This window comes from Triturus cristatus, chromosome 7 (genome assembly GCF_964204655.1).
Source record: "Triturus cristatus chromosome 7, aTriCri1.1, whole genome shotgun sequence".
NCBI classification, from domain to species: domain Eukaryota; kingdom Metazoa; phylum Chordata; class Amphibia; order Caudata; family Salamandridae; genus Triturus; species Triturus cristatus.
This window is the reverse complement of record NC_140590.1, coordinates 1,541,020,228-1,541,038,750: the sequence shown is the minus strand read 5'-3', so window position 1 is coordinate 1,541,038,750 and position 18,523 is coordinate 1,541,020,228. Positions and strand designations below refer to the sequence as shown.

General features: G+C 40.9%; 1 long non-coding RNA gene across 8 annotated transcripts in view; it reads right to left on the bottom strand.

Annotated features, from left to right (window-relative positions):
* LOC146812328 (uncharacterized) overlaps positions 1-18,523 on the bottom strand; it is a 192,921-nt gene that overhangs the window by 6,627 nt on the left and 167,771 nt on the right. For 7 of the 8 annotated variants that reach the window (XR_014965907.1, XR_014965905.1, XR_014965903.1 and 4 more), the window contains one exon: positions 18,310-18,390. The exons of the other annotated variant lie outside the window; for it this stretch is intronic. This is a non-coding gene — a long non-coding RNA (uncharacterized LOC146812328). The remainder of the gene's footprint in view (positions 1-18,309; positions 18,391-18,523) is intronic. 8 annotated transcript variants of the gene reach the window in all.

Sequence of the window (18,523 nt, the reverse complement as noted above, 5' to 3'; positions counted from 1 at the left end):
TGTGTGGCTTTCACCAGGTTCTGTTACCCAGAATCCCTTGCAAACCTCAAACTTTGTAAACACATTTACCCATATTTCAGTGATGGAATGTTCTGGAATATGCGTGGTTCCCCAAACTTTCACCCACCCCACATTCTGCAAAGTCTCCTGATAAAAATGGTACCTCACTCATCTGGCTGGGTCAGGTATCCGTGACAGGCAAGGGCCTAAAACGTAATATCAAAATGATGGCAGTGGTAACTAAGACCAGTCAGCACCTCTTAACGTATTGCACAAGTATATACTAATAGGTCATGTGGCGTGCTCAATGTTAACACTTTGCCATCCACAGTGTCCCCCTGTGCAAACTTCCTCCATGCATATACAATCTAGAAAATCAAAAACAGAGCACAGCACCACTATAAGTACCAACAGACCAACAAAAGTCAGTAATGTATTAATTGCCCAAGTACATCATGAATTAAAACAATCCAAATGGCAAGAATGTAAACAGCATATATTTAAACAAGTTGACATGTAGTTGTACATGCACAGCCGACACGTGTTTCATCGATGAACGACTTTCTCAAGGCTGTTGATAAAACAAATATATCCGATGGTCTGATTTTTCATAGAAACCTAGTGATACAAGGGAATACTTTAAGCCTGGGCAAAGCACTACGCTACGCTCGCGTAGTTTGCGAAGTTCACGCTACTTCGCACTACGCGAACTGCACGTAGCACAGTGCGAACACGCGTAGCGTAGTGCTGCGGTCATTTTTTGCTTGCTCGCGGCGGTCCTCAACGTCAAGTTGGTGACTGCGAGCAAGCAAAATGACATCCCGGGGAGACTTTTTCCTTGTTCGCGATCAGCAACATCAAGTTGGCGATCGCGAGCATGGAAAATAAACCTCCCGGCGAGATTCCCAACGCGAGGAGGTCAGGTTTCTCATTGCGAGTGGTTGCATTGAGAAAGCTGCCGCTCGAGTAAAAATCTACTCTAGCAGCAGAAAACTACAGCTCGCACTGTGCAAGATGCCATTTTCAATTATTGCACAGTGCCGGTTGCTTGTCCGCACTGTGCAATCATTGAAAACGACATCTGGCACAGTGCGAACAAGGTACTACGCAGTTCGCGAAGTGCTACGCGTAGCTCGCGTAGTGTGAACTGCACTTTGCGTTGCTTCGCGAAGTGCTACTTCGCGAACTACGCCCAGGGTTAGAATACTTGCTAAGTTCTGCCGCTTTCAACATTAGGCTATCACCTAACTTAGTCCGTGCACGACCAGAAATATTTTCACACACACTGCCAATAGAAAAAGAACAAGGAACTGGAGAGACCCATTAAAAGGTAAACAGTGTGAATTCAGAAAAGGAATGCAAAGAAAAAAAATGATTTATTAACACAGTCCCTACCCCAACAATTTGTTATCACACGAAAAAGTGCTTACAGACGATTAGTATGTAAAGGAAACCACCACCTTGTCACATCTCCACATGAGTTCATACCTCCAAAATCATGTGAGGTTAGGAAGAGAGAGAAAGGCAAGGGTTCCTACCAAACCCACACATTTCTGAAAACTAGACACCCTAGGGAGTGCAGAGGGGTATGGCTTGCATGGATTCCCCAAAGTTTCCCTACGCAGAATCCCCTGCAAACCTCAAATTTGGCTAAAAAAACATTTTCCACAAGTTTTTGTTTGGGATCACCATGCCAGCACAAATGTCCTACCACCCAGCGTTCCCCTTGTTCTCCCGAGTAAAATGATACCTCACTTGTATAGCTGGGCCAAGGGCCTTTGACTGTTAATGGCCAAAAATATAGGGATTAAGGGTATAGTACAGCAAATTATAAGTGCTACATTAAAAAAATACTTTTTAGCAGATTCTGCATTGGAGATATCATTTTACTCCAGAGATCAGGGGAACACTAGGTGGTAGGACATTTGTGCTGGCACAGGGATCCCACACAAAAATGTGTTGAAAAAGTGTTTTTTCCCAGCTAAATTTGAGGTTTACAGGGGATGCTGGGAAAAAAAAAACCCTGCGAGAGCGATGCAAGTCATTCACCCCTGTACTACCCTCGGTGTCTACTACTTAAAAATGTGAAGGTTTGCCTGGGTGACAACAGCTAGAGCACAAAATCCACAGCTACCCATATTGACAAAAAATAGGTCTTACAAAGGGTCATTAAACCACCACAAATATAAATCTGACTAATTTTATAAAGTTAATCCACCACTTACACTGGTTGGTTTTAGCACCTGCAGAAACGCTGGCTTCAAAGCACAAATACTTATCAAAGTATGTAAATATTAAAGCCAAGCCTTCTGAAGGTGAGCCATAAAGCCACTTCACGGCACCAACTGCTTTATGGTCCATTCACACACCACACACAAGACATCCATACTGCCAGCCACGGCCCCAATGAACCAGATCACTTGCACCAACATAAACCTACCCCCAGCATGCAAGGGCCTATCACATTCATACGTCACACGACAGTGAGTTTGACTACATTTTACCACCTGTTAAGTCTCCACCTCCTTCTCCCTGAAAGTTACCGAATGCATGCCAAGTGAACCTTTGCTAATGGCTCCCATGACAGCCACGAGTCTCAGGAAGACATGTCTTTCATGTGCCTTTAGCGCACTCACTGTGCTAAATCCAGCTCCTTCCAGTTTGTGTATACAAGTTGGGGGGTGCCCGAGTAGGCCACAAAACCATATCCTGAACTGAGCGAGCACTTCTACCTTTGAAAATAAGGCAAACATGCTGGATATTTTCCAAAGCTTTCTAAAGAGAACATCAAACTATGAAGAACGGTAGAATGTGAAACACAGGTAGTCCGTGACAATGTAACATATGTCCAATCCACAGTTATGTGCAGTGACTGTAATGCACTTATCATACAGCAAACTGAACATCTACGGAGTTCTGACAGAAGATGAACAAGGCAAGAAGCAATGACCCATAAGTACTATAGTAAATTCAGTGCAGGAGTTGCAGCAGTGGATTTGAATCCACAGTGGAAGATGAAGTCATGACATGGATCTGTACTCTCTTTACTATCTGCCTATGCAATTTTCCTGGGAAAGGCCACCTACCGTAAACTATTCTAACTTGTGTGTCTGACTAATCCGGTCTAATTGTCAAACAACCCTATAATAATGCCTTCCATCTCTAGCAGCTTGAGAAAACATTTCTGTCACATGCCATCAATGCTCTCACTGTGCTAAAGTCAACTCCTTCCAGTTTGTGGATGCAAGTTGGGGGGGATGTCAGAGTATTCCAGTAGGTCATATCTCGAACTGAGGGAGCATATCTCCCTTTGAAAATAAGACAAACATGCTGGCGTATATTGACTAAGTACCCTAAAGTAATAAGCCAAACAAATCTCCTGTGGGTCTCATTCACGGACACTTTTAGTTTGACAGCATGAAAACTCAATTACTAACTTGCATCATACACAATGTTATTGAGAAAGGGTACAGGACACAATATCTTGTATGATGATTGCTTTCACATCATAAAATAAAGATGTGAAAACATTCTTCATACAAGATAGTGTCCTGTCCCCCTTTTCAATAACATGGTTATGATACAAGTTAACAGTTAAGTTTGCACACTTTCAAAACAACTAGAAATATTGGTGAACAAGTCTCATTGGATATTTGTTTGACTTAATACACTTACTACAGTTCTCGATGGCAATGAGGGTGGTGCCTGTGTAGTATACATAAGTTCCCTAACAAGCACTTGAAAATCCAGTCAAGACAAACTTTTTGCCAAACAGGGTGCTCCGTGACAATGTGGCGCATGTTCTGTCCACCAGTATGTGCAGTGTGGGGACTATAATGCACTTGACAATTGGCACACCGAACTACCACGTTCTGAAAGCTGATAAAGGTGTCGAGAAGTCCACGATATCCTGAAGTAGAGGAACAAATATTCTGCGGCTGCTTGACTAGTGAATTAGTGGCACACAGACAGTAGGTATCCATTCAAACCAATTGAAAGGTTTACCTATCGGCAGCTCCACCTCAGTCAATTTCCCAGTATTTAGCTTTAGTACGATACAACATAAAGCAGGTAGGAAACAGAAGGCAGGCTTACTTGGGCACTGGGGACAGTAAACACGAGTCTCCTGCCTCTTTCCCTGTATGAAGCATACTTTACAAAAATGTCATGGTCACTCCTTTTTGGGTGTTGCAGGAATTTTATCAGCAAAGTGTCGCTCCTGCAGCCTTGCCACATTCTCCAGAATGCATGAAGTGGAGGCTTCTGCAGCAGTGAGACTTTCAATCACAGACAACTGAAAGTCAAGGAAAGACATGGGGCTTCCTGTGGTGGTCTGACAAACATACGCATTGTATGTTGCCATCTGGATCAGTTGAGTAAATAGTTTCTTATACCAAGTGCAAGTTTTACGACTCGCATTGTACGGCTGAAGAACCTGGTCGTTCTTGTCCACTCCGCCCATTTACTTGTTGTAATCAAGTATACAGGTGGGCTTGTGGACTTCCGCCATCTGACCCCAAACCGTGATGGGGTAGTGCTTTTAGCATGAATTGCAGTGAGCACGTACACGTCAGACCTATCTGAGAACTTGACTGCGAGCAGTTCGCTGGGACGCAATGCAGTGCTCTGGGATTTCTGGAGCTTCTTGCAAGCAAGCTCCTGTGGGAATCATTTGCGGCGACAATGAATTGTACCACAGGCCACAGTGCCAGCTTTGTAGAGCTCACTGAACAGCTCTACTCCTGTATAGAAATTGTCCACATAAAGGTTATAACCTTTGTGAAAAAGTGGTGGGACATGCTCCCATACAGTCTTTCCTGTGACCCCTAGCATGGAAGGGCAACCTTCAGGGTTTAGAGTTGTGTCCGTCCCTGTATACCTCTCAAGCTGTACACACCACCAGTCGAGCTCTCACAGTATGTACAGCTTGATGCCAGAGTGAGCACGTTTGCTCAAAATGTACTGCCTGAACAGCAGCTGCCCTTTTTTCCAAGATCAAGGACTTATTGATGGCTATATTCTTTCCAGGAGGTTGAACCTCTGGAAACCTGGCAAATGTTCCATGACAGGCCAAATTGTGAACAACCTCTCATAGTCTGGATGGTCCCGAGGAAAAGCAGCAGAATTTTCATTGAAAAGCAGCATGTGCTGCAATAATCAATTTAAGTCAATTCAGCCTTTATTTCATTTAGATCATGAAAGACATATTATAAACAATGTTGCATAGAAAAAAGAAAAAACACACATACATACAACTGTTAAAATGCAGTAAATATGTTGGAAGATGGACAATAAAACACTAATGTAAAATACATTATGTAAAAAATTTGATTTAGGAAAACCATCTACGATGTTAAAAAGGTCAAAAGAGTTAATAAAATTTCTAAAGCAAATTGGTTTTAACCATTTCTCTCTAGGAAGCTTATATGCATGACACAAAATGTAAGGGATGGACTCAACCTCCTCAGGGCAGGAAACACTTATTATCCGATGAGCCATTCCATTTGTGTGTAAATGATTTAACGGGGAGTGTACTCACCCTGAATTGATGGAGTAGCTTTCTATCACATGTTTTAGTTCTAAAATCCCAGTACCCTCAAACAGGGTATCTTGCTTATGTTCCAGAAAGATGCCTGACAGGGTGGTGTCGTTTGTGGATTTCAGGCAGTCTGTTTTGACCATATTCCAGTATGCTTCCTTAAAGTCTTCTTTGGATGGGAACAAACTACCTACCGGATCTTCCCACAGATGGTTCATCCCCATATTTATCAGTGTACACTTTATTTTTTGTAACCATGGAATTTTAGACGATAAATCTGCCCCTCTTACATCTATTAGCGTATTAGCATAATGTAACATGTCCGGTACGCTAGGGGTCTGTACCGTGCCATCTCTTCTAGGGGACAGCAACCCAGATCTAAATCTAGGGGCTTAAGGGGGGTAGATTGCGGGAGGTTGGTAAGTTCTCAAGAATTTATTCTGGGCAGTAGCCAAGGGTGTCAGGTTGTCGAGGCCCCAAAGCCCTGCACCATACAAGACCGAAGCCCTAACATTTGTATAATACATCTTTAGCGCTGGGCCTAACGGTTTTGTATGGGACAGTCTCTGCTCTTTCGATAATTCTCCTGCCAACTGAGCATGCTTAAGGGACATTCGGTCAACCTGGGGTCTCCAGTTTAGTTTCCTACCCAATGTGATACCCAAATATCTAAATTCATCCGTCTGTTAGAGTTGGACCTTATTCATAAAGACCCTTCCTTTTATCGCTTTGCGTTTGTGGAGAACCATGAATTTGGTTTTCTCCAAATTAACCATTAACTCATGATCCGCAAATCTTTCCAATGCACTCTGCGACCCTTTTTGTGTTTTCGAAATTATAAGGGTATCATCGGCGAACATAAGTATGGGAATCTTCATGCCGGCAAGTGTGGGGGCATCAGTTGGATAGGGGGTAAAATAATTAACAACCCTATTTATACATAGCGAATAAAGGGGTTGGCACCAGGACGCACCCTTGGCGTACCCCTTTGGTTACTGGAAACCTGTCAGTAACGTTGCCCTGCGTGCCCCAGCGTACCTGGGCAAAATTGGATTCATGCAGCTTGAATACCAATGATAGCAGTTCTAGTGGCATCCCTGAATCTTTAAGTACCCCCATAGTTTATTACGGGGGACCAGGTCGAAGGCGGATTTGAGATCGATGAATGCCGCATAGATCGTTCCTCCCCCGATGACCACAACACGCCAATAGATCAATATAAATCTAAAGACTTGATCTATAGTACTTGCGTGGTGGCGGAAGCCAGCCTGTAATGGGGACAAGATGTCGTCTGTGATCCAGGACTGGATTCTGCTCAACCCTAGCCTGGCCATGATCTTTTGTACACAATCTGTTATGCTAATTGGCCTGTAGTTTCCAGGGCAGGAGCAATCCCCCTTTTAATATATCGGGAAAATTGTGGCACCTCGACAATAATCTGGGATGGGTGCTCCACTAGCTATCGCATTGGCAAGTAACTGTATATATGTCAGACAGTTATCCTTATCGTGTTAAAATAGATCTGCCGGGATGCAATCAGGGCCCGGAGCCCTTCCTCTGGGAATTGCATTTGGGGCAGATTCAACCTCTCCTCTATTAAAAAACACAATAGTATCTGGTTCAGGTAGATGTAGATTATCTGTGTTGTTGCCAGTAGCGTAAATTGAGCCTCATAATGAGATACCCACTGGTCCGGGGCTACACAATCAATGGGAGTTTATCGACATTCTCCACTGTCCCATTTTACTATCTGCCAACATTTTGCATACTTTTTTCTTTGCTAGCATGGAGAAGGTCTTGCCATCGTTGTTTGTCCCACTCCTTCTTAGCTATGAGCTGGGTTATTTCATAACTCTTCAGTGCGGTTTTGATTTCATCCATTTTTTTAAGCTATATAGCATGGGAGAGCCTCTTATAATCTTCTCTTCAGGCCTTGTTGTACCAATTTGCTGTTTTTGAGGTAATTCGTGGGGTTTAATAAGAAAGGATTTGAGTTTTGTGAACATGTTATCGTGAAGGTGCATGATATTTGCACTTATTTCCTCCTGGGAATCTAGGTTTTGGAGGGCTACTAATGTACACTCCACCAATGCCTTCATCTGCTCTAACGAGTTCTCATTTTCAACCATCATGGCCCATTTTACTCTTCTCATGTCTTTACATAATACGGCATCCGCGGTCTCGCACTCTGTTACCAGCGGTCGTGCCTGTGGAGAACCCAGTATGTGCAATGTCATCAAGAGTGGATTGTGGTCACTTTCACTTCTCTCAAGGACCACCATATTAAATAGGGAAGACCATAATTCCAGGTTAATAAGAAAATAGTCAATGCGAGTGCTTCTATGCCCATTACTATATATGTGAGAGCCCATTCTGTCGGAGGAAGTCATTCCATTTACTGCCCTGATACCCCTTTCCAGGCAGAGGCCTTTTAACTGGAGTGTTGCCTCCTCCATTTCGTTATTGGGGGTAGATCCAGGGATGGGATGTACCATAGGGCATCCTCCTCTACAATCCATCTTCCTGATCAAGGGGTTCGAATGAGCAATTAAAATCTCCCGCAATTACCAGGTTACTTCTGCCCATATTATTGTTGATAAAACTTCAAGTAGGTTAACCATGTTAGATAATTTACCACCCACCATCCCTCTTGCATATACATTTATTACCATTATATTGGGGGAGTGATTCAGACGTAAAAGTATAGCCAGGATATCCGGGCTGTCTACTGGTACTTCCTCTACGTTATAGCCTGAGTGCTGCCTGACCCATGAGGGCTTTGAAAAGTTTAGATACCCAGGGCGGCAGATGTGATTCAGCGACCACGTTTCTTGAAAGGCCCATATATTGTGGTCCTCTACAAATGCTGACCACTCTGCCTCCTGGAATATTGTGGGACTGCATACAAAAATAGCCTCAGCAAAGGCCAATCTGGTCGTAGATGGTACAAGGGTAAGGAGGGGGGGGGGGGGGTTAATGTTCTGTGTTCGTCTCTATTTAACCCTTGTTGTACTGGGTCTGAATTCCATGGGGAGATACAAGATGATCTTACTTGGTCTATATATCTGGTTGTCTGATCCTGGCGGCCAAACTGCGTATCTTAGCTAGTATAGGCAGAAGAATACATTCTGGCCTGGTTCTTTTGGGTTCTTTCAATGTTACCAGTATTGGTTTCTGTTGAAACAGTTGTTGGGTCCTCAATATTTCTACCTTTAACACCAGGGTAAGGCACACTATTTGGCAAAGACATAGGCACGGGTAATCTAGTTAAATCTAAAGTAATATTTTGTACAATGGGTATCACGGTTTTGGTAGGTTTGTCGATCAGGCCTTTCAGTGAACTTACTACTTCCATGAATATGCTTGTCTGTGCTATCAGATCTGCTATCCGATTTGTGAGCGGACCTGAACACAAACACTTATATGACCCCAGGGGGTCAATGTGATGCTTATCCACAACTAATCCTGTACTGACTGCTTGCTGAGCGGTCATATTATCTTGGTTTATGTTTATCAGGGGGGCAAATCTGTTTGAGCATTCTAGTGTGCATACTTCTTGGGATCATTTGCTCGAGTCGGCGTTGCGGGGTGGGGTTAACCCCACTTGTGATACTTTTTCTGGATATACAGGTAGGGGTTCTTTCGGTGTAGGACTTTTGAACATGTCCGTAAGGATTTAACAATCCGGGGGGACAAAGAATACTTAGTGGGGGGGTGCTTCCGTTGTACCCATGTCGTTACTCATTGGGGCAGTTAAGATCCATTCGCAGTCACTAATTAAGTTATCTATGCGATTCATGACACAATTACTTCTTTTATTTGATGGATGTTTAGTCGACCTTTTGGGCTTCTAACACTTTCCCACTTCTCAGAACGCATCCACTGCTTTTCTTTTACCCATACTAAGTAACAGTGATGGACACTACACAGATACTAATAAGGTACAACCTATGTCTCGCGATACGGATTAAAGTGCAGTCCAGATGCGATGTTCGGGTATTGTGGTGTACACTTGCATACAACGGTGGGCTTGAATTGTTCTTCCAATAAAATGAGTCTACTGGAATGGGTATTATAACAGAGGTGATCACACAGGTTACCAGGGGCAAGGGCCAAAATGTAGATAACAGTACCTTATTGTTGTCGTAGTTCAATTTTGGGGACGGTGTTAGAGGAGTGGCCCTGCCCTGCCTCTTACTGGCAATGACAGGCAAGGACAGGCTTGCCTTTGGCCCGGGTTTTGCCCGGGTACGGCTGAGCTTGTTCCGTGCTGCAGGGGAAGAGGCAGCGCTTTATGCGCGTTGGAGACTCAAATGCCTCCCACTCACTCACGGCACCTGTGGGACGGTCGTTGCACACTGGGAGATGTAGTCTCCAACCAGGGTGATGACGGCGGCACGGCTCTGAGGCCCTGGGACTCCTGTCCCACCAGGGCACGAACGGCACGACAACAGGCAACCAGGTAAGGATATAGTGGCACAGCAGGCTGCAATAGCAAAATACGATCTCTGCTCATGTATGGTGCAAGATGGGTGTTAACCAAACCATGCGAGTAGACCAGTAGAACAGCAAGGTTGGCTTATGCACTAACCCCATTTTAGGCGTGATACCCAAAGGTATCTTCAATTCCCCACATGTGTGCCCTAGAATGAGGTCCAAGAGTGCCTCCATGCTCCCTCAGAAATTGTTCGGCACGCAAATTTGTTTGCTGCACAATTTTATCAATGAAGTCAACATCTAAAAACAGATGGATGTAGTGAATTGGCAAAAAATTAGTCGTATCAACTTTAAATCAAGCGTCGCCATAATTTGGGGCTGTAGTAAATTGGGAGGCTGCCAAGAGAGCGCTCCGTCTGTGCTTGCTCGCTCACGTGCCTGCTCTCTGGGTTGCTCTAACCTGCTACTGGTGTCCTGCTGCACAGATTGTGCTTGCAAACGGACAGCACAACTGATAGTCTCCTTCAGAATTGCTGAAAGATGAGTCGCCGGTTGGAACTGCACCGACTGAAAAATGACTCCCAGATTCTGCTCCATTGTCCTCTCCTTCAGATGATGTCTCATATAATCATTTAGCTTCAGTACCTGCAGCTCATTTTATCAGTCCTGCAATTGTTAGTTTTGATATAGGTAAAGTACCTACAAATCGTTTTGAACTAGATTTTGAATAGCCCAAAAAATAGATCAGCATGAAGCAGTTTATCCCCTTTTGGGACCGCAACACATACACAGAATTTTAAGTATGTGCTCGCCCAATGGCCTGGCTGCCCTTGTAGCGGACTACAACACCTAGGGGACTTTTTTGCCACAGTTAACACTTTGTCTTGGCACTCCCTCAAAGGCAGTTCTACATAACTTCCTCAAGAATACAGAATGAACATGGGGTATTTTACCAGTGGTCTCTGAAATTATTCTTTCTAATGTTAAGGGTGAAACAGCGTCTTTGCCTCTATGCCAGCAACTTGCCATGGTGGCAGTATCCAACCACAAAGGTTAATTGCCAGGTATTATTGCTAATGTATACAAGTCTTTAAGATGCAATAGTTTGGAAGACTAGGACATTACAACGCATGTTTCTACAACAAAGACTTTACAGCGCACCTCCCATCACAACTCTTTTTTTCACAATGCATACCATTATAAAGCATCCCCAATAGAAGTACAGTAAAAATGTCTTTACAACGTATACAATCACAACGCATCCTACAAAACCAACCAAATATGCTTTTTAATGTCCCCCTAAAATACAGGAAAAATTAAACAAAATATTTGCAGAAAATGTCAAAACTGAAAAACATTCCCTGAAGTAAAGTACTCCAAAGAAGCAGAAACATTTTTTATGCTAAAATACTCTATGGCATTTGGAAACAAAGTGTGTTCATTCCAAATACAACACTGGTGTCCTTCCTCTATCTTCACTCAACCAGTACAAGAAAGATCTTCACAAAATGGTTGTTCTAAGGAACAAAGGGAACCCTTTTTTTTCACAACAGAAACATACATTCTGGCAGATGCTGCATCACGTGAAAAAATATATATAAAAAAAATGTTTTTTAAATTTTGGAAAACACATAAAAAATATATAAATTCAGCCAACCACCATTTCGTGCTAACTTTCATGGTGACCACATGCTGTTGAGTTGTGAGGGGAAAAACAACAGCTTCCTAGACAGACACTGTTACTTATTGACTCCAGTAAATGAAACAAACATAAAAAACACTTACTAAGAACACCAATAATTTCCAAACCCAACATTAATTGTAAATATCGTACAAATTCACAGATTTTGAACACAAACCAACAGCCTTATAATTGAAATACAATACCTAGAGGCTAACCACTAAGTTTGTAATAAACATTTTTTTAACTTAAAAAATACACTAAAAAAACCTTTACCTCAGGAAAGGTGATGGTCAGTGGTGTGGGGCAAAATTACTATTACAACTCCACCAAGTGCTGGCCTCAGGGAAGTTTCTGGTCAGTGGTGGGCTGCAAATTACTATTCCAACTCCAACGGGTGCTGGCCCAGGTACGGTGTTTGTCAGTTGTAGGCCATGAAATGTAATGCATTTAGAAAAAAACAAACACAAGGAGATGGACGGAGCCCTGGAACTTTTCAGACACTCACCCCCAGTCACAGATCTGGGTTCAATCCATCATTGTTCTTAAGTTCACTTTGCCACCCAGTTCAGAAATAACCATATGCAAATCAATCTTGACCCTGTGCCATATAGGAATAGTCCAGACCGAACAGCCAGGCCTAGTCTTCCCTAGACAAGAAACAAGCACCCTGGGACTGGTTTCAGGGTCAAGGCTTATTTACATATGGCGGAGTTAAAACTGAAACGGCTTGGGAAGCACAACAATGATGGATTTAGGCCCAGATCTCTGTACTGGCATGAATGTTTGACATTGCTCTACATTCTGGTTATCAATTCTTCATGCATTTACAATAAAACACACAGACAATACATTTTTTCTTTTCCACAAGACATGCACGTTACCCATCAGAAAGGACCAAATAAAATCATTTGGAATCAAATCCATTCTCATCAGCAGTTGTAAAATAAAAAAAATAAACAATTAAAATAAGATAGAGACCTTGAGAGGTGAAATATTTGCGAAACCTACTTTTTCAACCCAAACAAACCCAAAAATGTATCTTGAGCTCCAACAAAATCACAAACCACCATCAGTTTAAAAATAGAAAGCAGTGTGGATTTCAACTGGAGCTGTAGGATGGGGTGGGGAAATAGTCAATGCTATTTCTCTATGTCAAGTGCTCATACCAGATGGTTTGTTAGAAATCAAAAATATTTTTTTCTTTTTTTTTTTTAAATAGAAAGCAAAACATTTTTTTAAAAAGGTTGTACTGTGGATAAGAATAATTTTGAATATCTATATGTCAACTTTTCCTTAGAGGCACAACCACACTCAGAAGGGAGTAATTCAATGCTATAATATCTACTGGAAGAACACCTGAACCATCAAAGGTCTAAAGAAACATACAAAGGTAAAAACAGACATTAAGAATTTAAAAAACAGTCTTTTTAATAGGCGTCAACTACAAATTAGAGTGCAAAATCATAGTTGGCAAAACCAGTTAGCAGAGTCAGAGTTAGCCGAGTCAGAGTCCAGCAACAGAATAAATACCATGTTCTTAGCAACGTCAATAGGCAGTAAAGTAATAACCACATTTTCTTTACAAGTTTTAACAAATAAACATTTCTATTTGTAAACACTATAAAACAAAATTACTTTTCCCATCTTGTTTTAGAGGCAAACACAATATGGCAACAGGAAGAGAGGCAACCTACATCCGATCTAACAGAGGCAATCAACTGCTAAGGTACGGTGGCTATTCTATTGTAAGGAGAGACTAACTGAATACAGGAGTCATTGGAGTTGTGTGCAGTAATATGCACCCCAATGCACAGGCAGAGCGGTTACTCTTGGTGACACGGTTGAAAAACCATTGAGCATAACAGTTCTGAAATGGAGATTGAGGTTAGAAAGAACATCCAGCAAATCAAAACTTTGGCATTCACAATCAATGAATCCTATGGCTTGGTTTTGAGGCAGGTATCCCAGCACATTCCCATGCATATGGCAAGTTCTATGCTCATAATTCCTAATCTCAGCAGAATTTACAAAGAAAAAAAACAGGAAAATAACTGACAACGATTAACACCCCAGACAGACTCAGACATGTACATTCCCACTGAACTTATTGTAAGCTTTACTAATGAAACTTCACTTTTGCCTGACAGCAAAAACCCTCAGAAATGGATACTAATCTTAAAAACACCATACCCTTGTTACTTTTGGAGAATAGTGATATTTGGATTTATGGATGGTACCTTTAAATACACACCCAATCCATTCACTCAAATATCCACTATTCATGCCAATATCAATAACACTACAGTTCCTTTAGCGTACAGCTTACTACCTGATAAGCAAACCTCAACATACACTAAATTTGGCAAAATCTAAAACACTCAAAGATCTAAAAAAATAATAGATTTGGAAATACCAATGATTAACACCATTACTAAATTATATCCAAATACTCAAATTCAAGAATATTTTTTTCTCTTTTCACATGCCTATTGAAGAAAATCCCAAATACATCCTTAGTTGAGGATTACATTTTAGACAGTAAACCTCAGTATGAATTTAAGAAACTAACTGCATTATGCTTTCTACTTTCGATTAGTGTGGATGAATTCTAAACCTCAATTACTGAATCAGAGTATTTTACAACGAACAATGACAAATTGGCTCACTTACTAAATGACTTGGAGGACACATGGATTGGCCATCTAAACAGATCGGGTGGCATGAGGAAGCCAAGGTTCCCTGATGAATGGTGCAACTGTTTCACAACCTATTTAGTGGGAGGTGTGCAGGCTAATGTAATAGAGGGATGACAACTACAACACATCAATTTGAAAACCTCACCCGAACTAATTATTGCTTAGAAAATTTGACAAAGGAGCAAAGTTTCCAAGAAATGAGAATAGCACCATCATTGACAGGTAGTCTGAACCCACATGTTTCAAAAAGAACAAAAGAAATGTCGGAGCGACTAATGGGTCAAAGTCAACATTTTTTGTTGATGGCGACTTCAGACTTCCTAGACAACATTGCACCCATACTAAATTTCTTTTAAAAATATTTGTATTAATCCAGTAGACAATTACAGAAAGCATCAAAATATAGCAAACATAAGACATAAAAACACAAGAGAGATAGTCAAGTGGGAGGATATGCGAGAAAAATAACATTTGTACACTCTGAGATAACATATATACATATATAGGACCCAACCTTGTAGTTTAAGCCCCTTGCACATTAATTAAATTCTAGGTACGGATAAGCAAGTATCAAAAGGATAGACTAAAGAAAATAAATAGTAGTTTGCAAATAGCCTACAACTACATTTATAGAGGGAGCAAGAGACTTTAACTAGACAGATTAGGATCCTTCCGAAAAATGGGGCCTACATATGATTTTATATTGCAGGTGTCTCAATTTCAGTTAAAGCCCCCCAGATTTTTAGCCCCCAGACTTCGCTTCTGTAGCCCTTTGATAGCATATAGGTTGGTTTCTAGTTTGCATATAGCAAATAGCCTTCCTTTCCACAGTGAGGTTATACATAATCTTGCCACAGCGACAGCAATATATATTAAATATCTGATTGTATACATTCCCTGTGCAGACATATCCTCTAGCACCCCCAGCAACATAACTATTGGGGTGATTATAATCTGCACCCCTGTGACCTCCGTTACTCTAGAAAGGAGGCTGGCGACTCGGAAGACGAGGACATGATATTTTTTCAGAAGGCACACTAGGCCTAATTTATGAAGGGCGCCAACTGAATTTTAACAATTATATGCAGACATTGGAAGCTACACGCTCCCGATAACAAGTTAGGACGGGATATTATAAATACCCAATCGACGCTGCTTCGATATCTTACAATCAGCTGGACATGCATGTTTTTGACACAACAACACGATCAGTTTGAGTGGGAAATTCCATCGCTTACTTATAGCTGTTGGATATATGGTGGTGTTCTATACAAAAGCGGACACAATACAAGGTGTTGGTCTATAAGTACCTGAGCCATAACAGATGGCAAAGATAAATGTTATGCTTCAAGCCTTGAATTACTTAGACAGGCTCACCTGACATATCAGGAATTATCACATTGAGAGAAAAATATATATGTCTTGATAAAGATGGTCGAAATCTATTAATACCATCGAAATGCAGACGCAATTATATACACAATTCGTTGTTTGCCTTGGTTCATTAGATACTAAAGGAGGAAAAATTATCAAGCTACAGTCAATTTTCTTTTGGTGAATGTGTTTTTTACAATGACTTAATGTAGTGTCTAATTCTCTTTTCTCTCAGGGATTGTTTTAAACAAAATTTTCTTTAGACTTCTCTGCATTTTTATTTACTGAGCATATCAACACATGCAGGAGACTAATTTTTGCTTGTTTTAATTTATTGTATAAATAGATTGTTTTCATGTATCATGGTTTGTATGCACAACAAATGAATTGTGCTAATAAATTTTGTATTTATTGGTGACTTGATGCTTAGTTCATTGCTTGGGCTAATACCTTTATATCTTTCTATTTTCTTTTCTTCTCTATTACTGCTGATTATCTGGTGTGTTATGCTTTCACGTTTAGATATTAAGATATCCAAGGGAATTTCTTCCTTTTGACTTCCGTTAAAAAGGTCTGCATCCTATTAATCAATGATTTTAGACCTGGACATGTGGCAAACATGTGAACTAGATCTGCCTGATCCTTCTCGCACCGGGTACATTTATCCTCATTAATCCCCAACCCCCAACGTGCAATTTTCGCCGGTGTATAATACAAATTAAACAGTTTTATACTGGTGTGTTTTTAGGTTGGAAGATATTAGAAGTTGATCAGCTAATGTAATAGATTCTTGTAAAATATTACCCTCTACAGACAGCCTGGCATTCCATTTAGCATTTTGTGCCTCCACATCATCCTTTTGTATTTCCGTAAGTGCTTGATATACATTTCTGATTTTTCCCCCGCCCTTCACAACTTCTAAAAGATTATTTTTCTGTGCTAGGCGTGAGGCATCCCCTCTTTTGCTCAGATAGTCCCGAATCTGTAAATGTTTGAAAAGATCTGCTTTGGGAAGATTGTAATTAGCCATTAATGAAGTATATGTCCTAGTACCACTACTGTCTACTAGGTTTCCTAAAATCAAAATTCCTTTGCACTCTATCTGTTCATGATACCATCCAAGAAAATAGCTGGTAATAAAGCTGTGGCATCCGTAGGGGTGTAATAATGAATCCTGCCGATCTTCAGATGTCGCCTAATCTGAAGCCAGGCCTTGTGGGCGGCCTGAAGCAACTTAAATTGTTTTTTTTTATAGTAACTGGGCTCGAGGATTTTAAAGAAAGTTCTCTCTGCCGTAGAGCCCAGTAGCAGTGGAAAAATATAAGGAGTGTCTTCTAGGTTTTCCTCATTTGCCCAAACCAATAAAATTCCCACATACTGCAGTAGGCAAGCCCAATAATAAAACTGAAAGTTAGGAACTGCCCAGCTTCCTCGTTCACGAGGAAGGGTCATAGATTTCCAAGCTAGACGAGGTTTTCCCTTTGCCCACAGAAAACTACTGCAGATAGACTGCAGTCTCAATCTGCTTTCTTGTAATTTCAAGTGGGACTGCCCTAAAAAAACAAAGAACCTTTGGTAATATGATAATTTTTAGAACATTACAACTTCCCAGCATTGATAAGTGAAGACCTTCCATCCTATCCAATTCCTTTTTAATCTTCCATAGCAGAGGGTCCCAATTAGACATGACCATCGAGTCAAGGCATGCATTCAAGCGCACTCTCAAATATGTTGACAGGTAGTCTGAACCCACATGTTTCAAAAAGAACAAAAGAAAGGTACGAGCGACTACTCGGTAAAATTCAACAATTTTAGTTGATGGCGGCTTCAGACTACCTAGACAACATTGCACGCATACTAAATTTCTAACAAAGACAAATACCTATTATATCTTACTTGCCTGTTTCAGTTTTTGGAAGAAATTAGTTCTACATTTTATAATAATTTTTCCTAATTAAAGGAATGTCGGGCTTCTTAACAGAAGTTGTCTTTTCTTCAAGTCTTGGCGATTTATAAATACCCACACTTCACCAAGAGTCTTGAGCGCGCCAATAATCCAAAGTAACAAATCCATATTCTATGTAGGTATCCAAATCCCGTTGTAAGCTAACAAAGAAGGCAGATTGGCATAGCCATTTTTTCCAACAAAACTGCAGGAACATTTCGGAATAGACTAAAAAAAATGCAGCCCCCAAAACAAAATCATGAAAAATATGTTAAAAAAACTCAACAAATCCATTTATCAAATCCACTGTCCAGACAATAGTATTCAATCCATATCCTTTGAAGCGATGTCCCAAAATCAAATGGTGCACATAGTCAAAATGTTTTTTTCTCTCATTTGGTTTCAGAGAAATCCTATTCTTTGTCAAAATGAAGGGGTTTATTTTAACCACAAAATAAAAAATATAATCAGCCCAATGTGGTCCTACAACCCCTAGCTGCAGAGGAAGGAAAACGTGGTTAAAACATTCAAAAAATAAAATTTACTACTAACTTGCATCTAACTACTTCCCTCAACTCTCCTTACAATAAAGTAGCCCACATGTAATCTGTTTAATAAATGTATTTTAACTTACATGACCACAGCTCTACCTTGCTTCCGATCTTGATCCCAATGCTCCACCGACTGTAGAAACCTACACACAACTGCACGTGAACTGAATGTAAAAAGGAAATAAGGAAAAATTCTCCCATTGAACTAAATGGAAAAGCATGGTAAAGTGCTTCTAAACATTGTCTACAACAGGTTGATGAAAAATATAAGGAAATAAAAAAAATAATGACACTAAT